Raw genomic sequence first — 14,435 nt, 5'->3', positions numbered from 1 at the left:
AGAAATGAGGCACCGTTCACAAACGGGCTCAAGGAGAAGACAAGACCATTCACAAATGGACTCGAGAAATGAGGCACCGTTCACAAACGGGCTCAAAGAGGACACGAGACCATTCACAAATGGACTCAGAAAATGAGGCACCGTTCACAAACGGGCTCAAGGAGAAGATGATACCATTCACAAATGGACTCAGAGAATGAGACACCTGTTCACAAACGGGTTCGAAGAGAAGACGAGACCATTCACAAATGGACTCGAGAAATGAGGCACCGTTCACAAACGGGCTCGAAGAATTTAGGGATTTTTTTATGAACTTGAATTTGACGTAGGAATGGATTTTTATTTTTATTTTTTAATTAAGGATTTGGATTTGATAAATTTTTTTATTTTTGGAAAATGAGGTACCGTCCGCAAACGGGCTCACGGAGAAGACGAGACCATTCACAAATGGCCTCGAGAAAAGAGGCACCGTTCACAAACGGACTCAAAGAGGACATGAGATTTTTCGTAGGATTGGATTTTTTTTTTTAGTTAAGGATTTGGATTTGATAAATTTTTTATTTTTGGGAGATGAGGTACCGTCCGCAAACGGGCTCACGGAGAAGACGAGACCATTCACAAATGGCCTCGAGAAAAGAGGCGCCGTTCACAAACGGGCTCAAAGAGGACATGAGATTTTTCGTAGGATTTGAATTTGACGTAAGATTGGATTTGTTTTTTTTTATTTTTTTGAACTCAATGAAATCGGGGATATTATGGATCGTGCCCGACAAAGATGTTGGAAACTAGGACTTTGACGAATGATGAAACGGCAAACCTTTGGAACGAAGAACCATTACTAGCAAGAATGGATTAGGAACATTTTTATGAAACTTCAACAAGATTTTTCTCAAAGAGACTGCTGGTCTTGTCTTCTGGGGATTTTGATAACTGAAACCTTGAACAAGACATTTGAGATTGGTAATTTAGAACAACGACTCTCTTGGATATTAACATGGAAAAGCGGGATCTGCTTCTTGACAGGTGTTTAGATAAACATTTCTTGACCAGGATAACTAACCGGAAGGGAATTATGAATTTGAATGGTTCATCTTTCTGAGAAATTGGCTCAACCACCATTGCATCTGAGGTTCTTCCAAGCTTAAGGTGCCTTCCCGGGGTATGATCTTTTTACGGAAGCTGGGCTTTCTGATGTTTCTACTTCTGAATTTTTCTGAGCTGATCTTCTTTGAAATGAAGTTGTTTGACTAAATTCTCGAGCTCTTTCAGGTATAATTGCAGGGAGCTGCCTAGGCCTGGCCTCCTTCACCAAGACAGTTACATCATTTGGACATAGGAACGACAATTGACTCTTTCTAAAGAGAAAACTTAGATGAAAGGCACTACTCAAAGGATTGAGCAGCCCTGAAGGAGTGAACTTAGAATAATAAAGATTGACTGACTATACTGACAAACATAGTGATGCTTCTGACTTAGTTAATGTTTTGTTTGGTAAGTCTATCCTTTCAAGGAATAGTTTTTCAATTGGTAAACACCGGACTTCTTCCTCGAAACAGTAATGCCTCAAGAATTTAATTACGACCCCTAAGATTGCTTAGCTTCAATGCCCCCAGTTTTGAGGATATCACTTGAATTTGCTTGAACTTCAGTTGATCTTCAGTCTTGATACCGGCTGTTGCCTTCTTATACTGATTCTCTTACCGTGACCAAGTCACCTCTTCAGGGTTTTTAACTTGGCGGACCGCGCTAGCCTTAACTTTTGCCTGAACCACCTTTCTAGGTTTTCGATCCAGCAGGCTATCCCCTTAGCTTTTGCCTAAGCCGCCCTTTCGGGTTTTCAACTTAGCAGGGAAATGATCTTAAATTTTGCCTAGACCGCCCTTTCAGGTTTTCAGTCTAGCAGATCTTCAAACTCCGTTCTTTTTTTTCTTTTTGTGTTTCGGGACCTAGATCATTAAATCTGAACACCGGAGGGACTTTATAGGTAGGATAGGGCTTTTCAAAGAATGGCTTAAGGCTCAACAAAGATTTCGACCGAACCTGTGAACAGGTCGCCTACATATCCCAAGGTAGGAATCAGGTCGTGTGTAGTTCAGGGCGAATGCCCCTAGTTTGAAGATAAATTGTTTGATTTTTTTTTCCTTTTTTCTTTTCTTTCTGGAACAATTAACTTCTCTTCTTTTGGAACTTGTCCCTCTCTTTTTTTTTGAAAGGATTGAATTTCTTTTCCTTTTTGAATCGACCGAACTCGGTTCAACCGAGTTGCCTACGTACCCCAGTATAGGGATCAGGTCTCGCGTAGTTCAGGGGAATGCCCCAAGTTTGATGGGTTTTCAAGAAAATTTGATTTAGGCTCGAAGGGTTTGCAAATCGGTATTCTTTTGACATTGGGTTTTGATTTTGGGATTTAATCGGCCAAAGGAGGCCTTTCGATGTTCAGATTGGGAATCGATCTAGGTTACTAGAGTCCCTCTGGTACTGATTATTTTTTTTTTCTCTTTTGTTTTTTTTTTTCGCGGAGTTTGACGGCATTTCCAGGTAAGAGATAATGGATCTTCTTCTTTCAAGATTCTAATACGTGCTTTTGACTTTCATAGAGCGAAACTTGTTCTTTGACATCCTCCATCTATGGATTCGTACTCTCGATATCTGATGATTACTTTTCATTGTTTGCTTTTGAACTTTTCATCTTGAATTTGTTGGCTTTATGAATTTGAGAACCAAGGTCATTGATTGGAAATATGAAAGTTGTTTCCACTCTATGCCCCTTGTATAGCATATATCTTCTCACTTTCTTCATTTTCTTTGAGCTTTCCATCTATGTCTTGCCCCTGGTATCGGTTGTAGCTTTTCTAGACAATCTTCTTATTCTTGAAATAATTTTATCAATTCTTCACACTCTTTAGAGGGTAATGTATTTTCAATCGGCATTCACTGAATCAAAGTTTCAGTGCCAGTGTTTATCATTTCAATTTCATCTTTGAAAGGTTGGGATTGGCGCTCCTCCTCTCGTTCAAGTAATTGCTGTGACTCAAGTGGAGTTTCGTCAATTTTGTCCTCATTTGAGGAGGGAGTCTTATTTTAAGATCAGAAGCACACTTAAGAAACAAACACAAGTGAATTATTGGACACGATCTATCCTGAACATGCTCAGGATTCACAACTCTAAATAAAAAAGAGAGATGATTTGCCTGGACTAGGCATTGACCTTGAAATGTAAGACCGGACTCAACAATTGTACTGACCATGATGACTGATTCGCATAGGGGAATGCCCCTAGCTCAATGATTCTGAGAGTGAACTCTGAAGGACTTAGCAAAATAATCTTGAAAAAGGTAGCCCCTAGAGGAGGAACAGACCAGGGGTACAAGCAAGATTGGATTATCTGGACCAGGCATGATCAGATCATGAGAATGCATAATAGAAAGATTGTGAGATTCTGCATCTGCCAGTTAGGGGATGGCATGAAGATACGATCGAATCGTATGACAGAAGAACGAAAGACGCACGATCAAAAGATTAGATGAGATAGCATAAGATTGCTTTCAACGGATAGATCATGAATGACTAATCCTATGAGATTTTTGGAAATGATGGGATTTATATCCTAACCCAAAGGGAAATTTTTTTTTTTTTTTTTCACATTTTATCAGTGTTACCTGAAGGCATCAACCCTAATCCTAATCTATCGGAGTGGAGAGAGAATCTCGACTCATGCCTTTGTTCGTGTATCTAAGGACCGATCGTAGCCATTGGAAGATGGACTACGGCCTAATCTAGACACAAATAGGTAGAATATCCTAAACTAGGCTCACACACGTGATGCACATGTGTTCGTATATTACATGCATGTGTGGGTTAATCTAGGGGTAAGGCCAAGAGTTCCCTTAGCGCGAATCCATGTTCGATATACTGTACCAGTGTCCGGCGTATCAGTACGTGAACAAGGGATCCGTTTACGTACCATAAAGGTACTAGGCTAAGGGTGGAATGCTTCTCTAGCACAGAGGCACCAGGTGATGAAATCCCAGTCAACCATGCTAGATAACACTCCGGGTTCCTAAAATAGGACGTGTGTGCACGTGAGATGCAAGGGTTTAGATGCAAGTGATGTAAGTGTGTGCAATAAGTTCGCGCGATCTATGATGCCTTCAGGTTTTGTTAGATTAAGTTTGAGTAAAATGTGATGAGAAAATAAAACAAGACAAACTAATCTGACAAGTATACAAGAGATAGAGTTCTTATGAGCCAGTTAAATTAAATTCAAATGAATTATCTTTTGGAATTTTAATGAAGTTAGGTGATCCCCAGCAGAGTCGCCAGACTGTGGTACCCGAATCCGCGAGAGGGGTGGGGCGCGAGCCGCCGCGCGCTCTCTCTTTTGGTCTCTCGTACCCACGCGATTGGCGTGTGCATTTTAATGTTGATTTGAATTAATCTTTCCTGTGAACTTGGGATCACTAAGGCAATCCGAATTCCACACGAAAGAGACTGACAGAGTCGCCACCTAGATGTGGGATCTAGGACCCGTAATTAACCAGAAATCTAGACTCGCTACCTGGTTACGAGAATGGAAGGTATGGGGAGTTATCCGCCACATGCACCATTCCTGCCCGATAATCGGTCTTCGATTCCAAAAGCTAACTCTTTTAAATTTATGTTAAATGGCTCATTCAACTCTATGTTAATGTGCGAACTAAGTGACATGCATCCTAGAATCTAATTTCAATGTGAATCCTAGATGTGTATCTTGATTTATTAATTTGTCTGGATTCAATCTAAGTGACAGTTCTCCTAGAATTCTAATTTCATGGAAAATCCTAAGTGATTTAATTAAGCATTTACAAGAAAATTAATATATAAAACACCACAATTTGTTGTGGTGCCGACTCGCGGGTGGTATGCCATCAGACATCCAAGCTGCCTACGTACCCAAGCCTCACTGGGATCAGAGTCGACGTAGTTCGGTGCACCTAAGCTAAGTTACATATGCCTAACTCAACTAAGACACCGACCTAGACGGGATTGACTGTTTCAACAGTTTTAAGAGAAGTTATTTAATTCAAGTTGAGGATTTTATTATCTTAGGATTTCATCGAAGATGCTATATGATTCTTATCTAAATGCAAGTTGTCCCTTAGACTAATGCAGGTTAGCCTACATCCTAGTTTACTAGGCTTGTCCTATGGAAAAGATCGGGTGACTAGTGTAACTAAACCTATGGCACGGTTGCTATACATAGCAAACGTCCGTGATGAGGCTGGACTCCTGACTCTAGGACTCCCTAAAACCTAGGACTCCCTAAAACTTAGGACACGACACGACACGACACCAGTGTTCCTAAATTGGGCTCTAAGGGTTCCTAAAGGAATTTTGAATCCACCGGCTCTTGGGAATCTCGAATTCTTTTGGGTTTGTGGAAACTTTTAGAGTTTTCTTGAAGCTTTTATTATCTGAAGGTATTTAGTGTGTTTGGTAGCTTTTAAAGTTGTTTATTTAGAAGGTTTTAGTTTCATTTGAAATTTTTAGTGGTCTTTTGGTTAATGGCTTTTAACGGATTTTTATCAGTGGATTTTAAATGGGTGAATTTTAGTTTTGTTAATTTTAGGTTGGATGTACTTTAGATTAATGTCTTTCGATTTTGGTTTGGAAAATGACGTTAACACAACCAAGTTTTGACAATTGCACAAATTCGACAAACCATTGACCATTAAAAGATCTGACAAATGCAGCCCACTAAAACTGTCGTAACTCTTTAACCGCTTGGCCAAATTCAACGTACAAACATGCGTTGGAAAGATCTTTTATAGGGCTACAACTTTGTAGTTCTCCATTGTTTGTAAATCTGTGATTTAGAGGTTCGAATTTGTGTTGCAAACAAAAGGACAGCAACATTAAACTGGAAATGCCTAAAGGTGTGCCGCAACCATTTTGGACTTAACTTTTTAACCGCTCGCTGTCTGATCTAGCACGAATACTCGTTGGAAACGGCACGAAAATATCTACTACTTTGTAGTTAACCATTTCCCACGATTCTGTTGTTTTTGGAGGTCGAAAAATCTGTTTAAAGTCTAACAGCTAGCACTATGACGGGAATGATATTGGCACCCCCATGTTTTCTTTTGATAGTTCTTATTTTTTTAGTGATTAAAAGACGGTGAATATGAAAAATGGCTTGAATGGGCCTGAGATTAGATTCAAATGGGATGTTTGAAAAAGGGGTTGTTTTTATCTACTTGGCAAGGTGGGGTATGGATATTGGGTTCTTGAGATTGAGTGGGGGCTGTTGTTATCAAATTGGAGTGGGGGCTGTTGTTATCAATTGAAAGATGGAGGTTTTGTAAGCCAAATTAAATGGGTTTTGATAATTCATGTAAAATTCAAGTTTTCTTTCTTGTAAATGTTCAAAATTTTTAATGAATTGTTTTCCCAAAAGAAATCTAAATTCCCTAACAAGCCAATGATTTCAACATCCCATCGCAAATAGGTTCTAATGACCCTAACACATTAATTATATTTAGCATAAGTGAGAACATGACCAAGGCCAAACTAGTACAAAATTAAACATGACATCAACCAAAATATACGCAAAACAACACTCAATCCTACAAATATAGAAAAGAAAATAAAATTCCAAAAGACATACCTTTTTGTAGACGATATTCCATGCAAACTTATGGAGAAGAGGGATTTGGTCTAGAGAGAGGGCTTGAATTTTTCTAAGAGAGGGGTTCTCTCCTCTTTTCTTTTTTTTTCTTCTTTTCTTTGGTGAGATGAGAGGGTATTTATAGGAGAATGGGATAGGAGGTTAGGTGAGGTTAGGTGAGGTTAGGTAAGGTTAGGTGAGGTTAGGTGATGTTAGGTGAGGTTAGGTGAGGTTAGGTGAGGTTTGGATGGTTATGATGGGAGGAGAGGTTAGGTGAGGTTAGGTGAGGTTTGAATGGTTAGGATGAGAGGAGAGGTTAGGTGGTTTTGGATGGTTAGACCCAGGTCATGATCTGCCATTGATCTAACGATTTACGGAAATCGGGTCTCGGAATGGAATCAGGGTCCGGGCTATGAAGTGACCCTAGCTTATTTTGTCCCGATTGATGATCCGTAAAGTCAGATCAAGATATTAATGACCTAAAACATATAAATCAATGATAGAGGGGGTTCTCACATGGATTTAACACACTAATTTATTTGTTGATTAAAACAAAACAAAATGGGGTGTCTACAGATGCCCCTCTTTGGTAGAGATGACGTAGTCATTGAATACCAAAGTTAAAAATGACAGAACCATTTTGCGTAGTTTTAATCGACAAAGGACTCTCTAGATACAACGCACCTTAACATAATGCAAAACCTTAGATGAAACCCTAGAACTTGAATAATAATAAAAACTCGATGCGGCGCCGTTCACAAACGGGCAATTAGAGAATGAGATATCATTTTCGAATGGATTCTGAAGGGAAAGGACAAAGATCGCTCTCAAACAGTTTTTAGAAGGAGATGAGACGCCGCTCACAAGCGGGTTCAACGAGGATAAGAAGCATTCCCAAATGGACTTGGATAATGAGGCACCGTTCACAAACGGCCTCAAGGAGGATAGAAAACCATTCACAAATGGACTCGAGAAAAGAGGCACCGTTCACAAACGGGCTCAAGGAGAAGACAAGACCATTCACAAATGGACTCGAGAAATGAGGCACCGTTCACAAACGGGCTCAAGGAGGAAGATACCATTCACAAATGGATTCGAGAAAAGAGGCACCGTTCACAAACGGGCTCAAGGAGAAGACAAGACCATTCACAAATGGACTCGAGAAATGAGGCACCGTTCACAAACGGGCTCAAGGAGGACGATACCATTCACAAATGGATTCGAGAAAAGAGGCACCATTCACAAACGGGCTCAAGGATAAGACAAGACCATTCACAAATGGACTCGAGAAATGAGGCACCATTCACAAACAGGCTCAAGGAGAAGACGAGACCATTCACAAATGGACTCGAGAAATGAGGCACCGTTCACAAACGGGCTCAAGGAGAAGACGAGACCATTCACAAATGGATTCGAGAAATGAGGCACCGTTCACAAACGGGCTCAAGGAGAAGACAAGACCATTCACAAATGGATTCGAGAAATGAGGCACCGTTCACAAACGGGCTCAAGGAGAAGACAAGACCATTCACAAATGGACTCGAGAAATGAGGCACCGTTCACAAACGGGCTCAAAGAGGACACGAGACCATTCACAAATGGACTCAGAAAATGAGGCACCGTTCACAAACGGGCTCAAGGAGAAGATGATACCATTCACAAATGGACTCAGAGAATGAGACACCTGTTCACAAACGGGTTCGAAGAGAAGACGAGACCATTCACAAATGGACTCGAGAAATGAGGCACCGTTCACAAACGGGCTCGAAGAATTTAGGGATTTTTTTATGAACTTGAATTTGACGTAGGAATGGATTTTTATTTTTATTTTTTAATTAAGGATTTGGATTTGATAAATTTTTTTATTTTTGGAAAATGAGGTACCGTCCGCAAACGGGCTCACGGAGAAGACGAGACCATTCACAAATGGCCTCGAGAAAAGAGGCACCGTTCACAAACGGACTCAAAGAGGACATGAGATTTTTCGTAGGATTGGATTTTTTTTTTTAGTTAAGGATTTGGATTTGATAAATTTTTTATTTTTGGGAGATGAGGTACCGTCCGCAAACGGGCTCACGGAGAAGACGAGACCATTCACAAATGGCCTCGAGAAAAGAGGCGCCGTTCACAAACGGGCTCAAAGAGGACATGAGATTTTTCGTAGGATTTGAATTTGACGTAAGATTGGATTTGTTTTTTTTTATTTTTTTGAACTCAATGAAATCGGGGATATTATGGATCGTGCCCGACAAAGATGTTGGAAACTAGGACTTTGACGAATGATGAAACGGCAAACCTTTGGAACGAAGAACCATTACTAGCAAGAATGGATTAGGAACATTTTTATGAAACTTCAACAAGATTTTTCTCAAAGAGACTGCTGGTCTTGTCTTCTGGGGATTTTGATAACTGAAACCTTGAACAAGACATTTGAGATTGGTAATTTAGAACAACGACTCTCTTGGATATTAACATGGAAAAGCGGGATCTGCTTCTTGACAGGTGTTTAGATAAACATTTCTTGACCAGGATAACTAACCGGAAGGGAATTATGAATTTGAATGGTTCATCTTTCTGAGAAATTGGCTCAACCACCATTGCATCTGAGGTTCTTCCAAGCTTAAGGTGCCTTCCCGGGGTATGATCTTTTTACGGAAGCTGGGCTTTCTGATGTTTCTACTTCTGAATTTTTCTGAGCTGATCTTCTTTGAAATGAAGTTGTTTGACTAAATTCTCGAGCTCTTTCAGGTATAATTGCAGGGAGCTGCCTAGGCCTGGCCTCCTTCACCAAGACAGTTACATCATTTGGACATAGGAACGACAATTGACTCTTTCTAAAGAGAAAACTTAGATGAAAGGCACTACTCAAAGGATTGAGCAGCCCTGAAGGAGTGAACTTAGAATAATAAAGATTGACTGACTATACTGACAAACATAGTGATGCTTCTGACTTAGTTAATGTTTTGTTTGGTAAGTCTATCCTTTCAAGGAATAGTTTTTCAATTGGTAAACACCGGACTTCTTCCTCGAAACAGTAATGCCTCAAGAATTTAATTACGACCTCTAAGATTGCTTAGCTTCAATGCCCCCAGTTTTGAGGATATCACTTGAATTTGCTTGAACTTCAGTTGATCTTCAGTCTTGATACCGGCTGTTGCCTTCTTATACTGATTCTCTTACCGTGACCAAGTCACCTCTTCAGGGTTTTTAACTTGGCGGACCGCGCTAGCCTTAACTTTTGCCTGAACCACCTTTCTAGGTTTTCGATCCAGCAGGCTATCCCCTTAGCTTTTGCCTAAGCCGCCCTTTCGGGTTTTCAACTTAGCAGGGAAATGATCTTAAATTTTGCCTAGACCGCCCTTTCAGGTTTTCAGTCTAGCAGATCTTCAAACTCCGTTCTTTTTTTTCTTTTTGTGTTTCGGGACCTAGATCATTAAATCTGAACACCGGAGGGACTTTATAGGTAGGATAGGGCTTTTCAAAGAATGGCTTAAGGCTCAACAAAGATTTCGACCGAACCTGTGAACAGGTCGCCTACATATCCCAAGGTAGGAATCAGGTCGTGTGTAGTTCAGGGCGAATGCCCCTAGTTTGAAGATAAATTGTTTGATTTTTTTTTCCTTTTTTCTTTTCTTTCTGGAACAATTAACTTCTCTTCTTTTGGAACTTGTCCCTCTCTTTTTTTTTTGAAAGGATTGAATTTCTTTTCCTTTTTGAATCGACCGAACTCGGTTCAACCGAGTTGCCTACGTACCCCAGTATAGGGATCAGGTCTCGCGTAGTTCAGGGGAATGCCCCAAGTTTGATGGGTTTTCAAGAAAATTTGATTTAGGCTCGAAGGGTTTGCAAATCGGTATTCTTTTGACATTGGGTTTTGATTTTGGGATTTAATCGGCCAAAGGAGGCCTTTCGATGTTCAGATTGGGAATCGATCTAGGTTACTAGAGTCCCTCTGGTACTGATTATTTTTTTTTTCTCTTTTGTTTTTTTTTTTCGCGGAGTTTGACGGCATTTCCAGGTAAGAGATAATGGATCTTCTTCTTTCAAGATTCTAATACGTGCTTTTGACTTTCATAGAGCGAAACTTGTTCTTTGACATCCTCCATCTATGGATTCGTACTCTCGATATCTGATGATTACTTTTCATTGTTTGCTTTTGAACTTTTCATCTTGAATTTGTTGGCTTTATGAATTTGAGAACCAAGGTCATTGATTGGAAATATGAAAGTTGTTTCCACTCTATGCCCCTTGTATAGCATATATCTTCTCACTTTCTTCATTTTCTTTGAGCTTTCCATCTATGTCTTGCCCCTGGTATCGGTTGTAGCTTTTCTAGACAATCTTCTTATTCTTGAAATAATTTTATCAATTCTTCACACTCTTTAGAGGGTAATGTATTTTCAATCGGCATTCACTGAATCAAAGTTTCAGTGCCAGTGTTTATCATTTCAATTTCATCTTTGAAAGGTTGGGATTGGCGCTCCTCCTCTCGTTCAAGTAATTGCTGTGACTCAAGTGGAGTTTCGTCAATTTTGTCCTCATTTGAGGAGGGAGTCTTATTTTAAGATCAGAAGCACACTTAAGAAACAAACACAAGTGAATTATTGGACACGATCTATCCTGAACATGCTCAGGATTCACAACTCTAAATAAAAAAGAGAGATGATTTGCCTGGACTAGGCATTGACCTTGAAATGTAAGACCGGACTCAACAATTGTACTGACCATGATGACTGATTCGCATAGGGGAATGCCCCTAGCTCAATGATTCTGAGAGTGAACTCTGAAGGACTTAGCAAAATAATCTTGAAAAAGGTAGCCCCTAGAGGAGGAACAGACCAGGGGTACAAGCAAGATTGGATTATCTGGACCAGGCATGATCAGATCATGAGAATGCATAATAGAAAGATTGTGAGATTCTGCATCTGCCAGTTAGGGGATGGCATGAAGATACGATCGAATCGTATGACAGAAGAACGAAAGACGCACGATCAAAAGATTAGATGAGATAGCATAAGATTGCTTTCAACGGATAGATCATGAATGACTAATCCTATGAGATTTTTGGAAATGATGGGATTTATATCCTAACCCAAAGGGAAATTTTTTTTTTTTTTTTTCACATTTTATCAGTGTTACCTGAAGGCATCAACCCTAATCCTAATCTATCAGAGTGGAGAGAGAATCTCGACTCATGCCTTTGTTCGTGTATCTAAGGACCGATCGTAGCCATTGGAAGATGGACTACGGCCTAATCTAGACACAAATAGGTAGAATATCCTAAACTAGGCTCACACACGTGATGCACATGTGTTCGTATATTACATGCATGTGTGGGTTAATCTAGGGGTAAGGCCAAGAGTTCCCTTAGCGCGAATCCATGTTCGATATACTGTACCAGTGTCCGGCGTATCAGTACGTGAACAAGGGATCCGTTTACGTACCATAAAGGTACTAGGCTAAGGGTGGAATGCTTCTCTAGCACAGAGGCACCAGGTGATGAAATCCCAGTCAACCATGCTAGATAACACTCCGGGTTCCTAAAATAGGACGTGTGTGCACGTGAGATGCAAGGGTTTAGATGCAAGTGATGTAAGTGTGTGCAATAAGTTCGCGCGATCTATGATGCCTTCAGGTTTTGTTAGATTAAGTTTGAGTAAAATGTGATGAGAAAATAAAACAAGACAAACTAATCTGACAAGTATACAAGAGATAGAGTTCTTATGAGCCAGTTAAATTAAATTCAAATGAATTATCTTTTGGAATTTTAATGAAGTTAGGTGATCCCCAGCAGAGTCGCCAGACTGTGGTACCCGAATCCGCGAGAGGGGTGGGGCGCGAGCCGCCGCGCTGTGGGACATGATCCCGCGAGAGGGGCGTGGGGCGCGAGCCGCCGCGCCTTCTCTCTTGGTCTCTCGTTCCCACGCGATTGGCGTGTGTTTTTAATTGTTGATTGTAATTCGTCTTTCCTGTGGACTTGGGATCACTAAGGCAATCCGAATTCCACACGAAAGAGACTGACAGAGTCGCCACCTAGATGTGGGATCTAGGACCCATAATTAACCAGAAATCTAGACTCGCTACCTGGTTACGAGAATGGAAGGTATGGGGAGTTATCCACCACATGCACCATTCTTGTCCGATAATCGGTCTTCGATTCCAAAAGCTAACTCTTTTAAATTTATTTTAAATGGCTCATTCAACTCTATGTTAATGTGCGAACTAAGTGACATGCATCCTAGAATCTAATTTCAATGTGAATCCTAGATGTGTATCTTGATTTATTAATTTGTCTGGATTCATTCTAAGTGAAAGTTCTCCTAGAATTCTAATTTCATGGAAAACCCTAACTGATTTGATTAAGTATTTACAAGAAAATTAATATACAAAACACCACAATTTGTTGTGGTGCCGACTCGCGGGTGGTATGCCGTCAGACATCCAAGCTGCCTACGTACCCAAGCCTCACTGGGATCAGAGTCGACGTAGTTCGGTGCACCTAAGCTAAGCTACATATGCCTAACTCAACTAGGACACCGACTTAGACGGATTTGACTGTTTCAACAGTTTTAAGAGGAATTATTTAATTCAAGTTGAGGATTTTATTATCTTAGGATTTCATCTAAGATGCTATATGATTCTTATCTGAATGCAAGTTGTCCCTTAGACTAATGCAGGTTTTGCCTACATCCTAGTTTACTAGGCTTGTCCTAGGGAAAGATCGGGTGACTAGTGTAACTAGACCTATGGTACGGTTGCTATTCATAGCAAGCGTCCGTGATGAGGCTGGAATCCTAACTCTAGGACTCCCTAAAACCTAGGACACGGCACGACACCAGTGTTCCTAAATTGGGCTCTAATGGTTCTTAGATTGGAAACCATAATCCAATGGTTCCGAAAGACACAAGATAAATCGATTTAAGTTCTCGAGGTTAATGAGTTTCAGATTTCGAAGATTTTCAGTTTCTAGACATTTAAGGATTACCAATGGTTCTAGGGTTCACCAATTTCGGCCTTGAATGGCATCCAAAGGAGGGAATCGTGCGCTCTTTCCTTGTGCAATTTAATACTTAGGTTATAGCATCTTATTGCCTGGCAGAATCTCAGGATTTCCGTGGACACTAACCTCGGAGCCAACAACATGCTATAACTTAAATATTCAAATTGTCAAAGATCAAGTTGCAATTGGGATACGATTATGGATGCACGGGCCATTTTTCCAGGAAAATCTAAAGATCCTAAAATTTCTGTTTCAATGGATTAAGGAGTGAACATGTGACAGAATTTTAAAGTTCTTTAGGAATTTTTATATGATTTTCAATTAATTTCGAATTTTCCATGGATTTTATCAATTTTAAGCATATGAGCGGTTTTACAAGTGAAATTGTTGTAAATAAATTCGAAATGATTTGAAATTTCTACAGCAGCAAGATGAAAATGTATGTAGCTTACAGGATGAGTTTTGCATATTTTTACATTAAATTCACATTTAATCTTGATTAAACCATTAAATGTCCAGATTGCACAATTAACACATAAACTAGTAGAAATATAACTCTAAATTCTATGAAATTTCTACAGAAATACTATATGAATCAAAATAGCATGCAGTGAGATTTGCATGAATTTTAGAAATTATTTACTACCAATTTCGGATTTTACAATTTCCAGACCAGATTATAAATTAACACTACATCCCATATTAAAACAGATCCAAATCACACGAAAATTTTACAGTAACAAGTAATATGGAAGATAAGACTACTGTAAAAATTTTATGAATTTTAAT

The 14,435-nt window shown here is 39.8% G+C and overlaps 1 long non-coding RNA gene across 2 annotated transcripts; it reads right to left on the bottom strand.

The window, feature by feature from the left end:
* Positions 1-336: 336 nt before the first annotated feature.
* On the bottom strand, positions 337-7,173 carry LOC143881693 (uncharacterized). 2 transcript variants are annotated; one of them, XR_013251986.1, is made up of 2 exons: positions 6,647-7,173; positions 337-3,445 (listed from the first exon to the last, which is right to left on the bottom strand). It is a non-coding gene; the product is annotated as an uncharacterized LOC143881693 (long non-coding RNA). The 2 variants fall into 2 exon arrangements; XR_013251985.1 differs by having other exon boundaries at positions 337-3,385.
* Between the last annotated feature and the right edge of the window lie 7,262 nt (positions 7,174-14,435).

The sequence above is a fragment of the Tasmannia lanceolata genome, unplaced genomic scaffold (genome assembly GCF_043159265.1).
Source record: "Tasmannia lanceolata isolate RefF3 unplaced genomic scaffold, GAP_Taslan_0.1 ptg000007l, whole genome shotgun sequence".
NCBI lineage: Eukaryota > Viridiplantae > Streptophyta > Magnoliopsida > Canellales > Winteraceae > Tasmannia > Tasmannia lanceolata.
Note: the sequence above shows the minus strand (reverse complement) of the source record. Positions and strands in the feature narration are given on the sequence as shown.